The sequence below is a fragment of the Orycteropus afer genome, unplaced genomic scaffold, assembly GCF_000298275.1.
Source record: "Orycteropus afer afer isolate SDZICR_OR568_19922 unplaced genomic scaffold, OryAfe1.0 scaffold00302, whole genome shotgun sequence".
NCBI classification, from domain to species: domain Eukaryota; kingdom Metazoa; phylum Chordata; class Mammalia; order Tubulidentata; family Orycteropodidae; genus Orycteropus; species Orycteropus afer.
The window spans coordinates 1945272-1945737 of record NW_006921889.1 but is presented as its reverse complement, the minus strand read 5'-3'; positions in this window follow the sequence as shown (position 1 = coordinate 1945737).

Genomic DNA, 466 nt, shown 5'->3' with positions numbered 1-466 from the left:
CCAACCTTCCTTCCGAGGAGTGGCTGGTGGGTTTGAACCGCCAGCCTTCTGGTTAGCAGTCAAGTGCCTTAGCCACTATGCTACCAGAGCTCCTAGATTTACTGCCTTAGAAACCCAGTGGGGGTTGCTGAGTCAGAATCCATCCACTCAATGGCTTTGAGTTTGGTGTTTTGGTCTCTGCTGGAATGAGGAAGGAAAATGGGGGCAATCTACTTCCATAAAGAATTACTGCCTCGGAAACCCAGTGGGGGTCGCTATGAGTCCGAAATGATTCAATGGCAATGGGTTTGGTTTTGTTTTCTTCCTCCGCCGGAAATTCGGAGTGCTTTATATTTTTGTTCTTAGCCCTCCCAGCTCAAACTATATTATTCCCAAATGAAACTATTTTTTGTTTCCCGCTTAACAGAGTGCAGGGCCTTTCTTCTTTGACACCCTAAATTATACCTGTGCATTTAAAATAATTAAG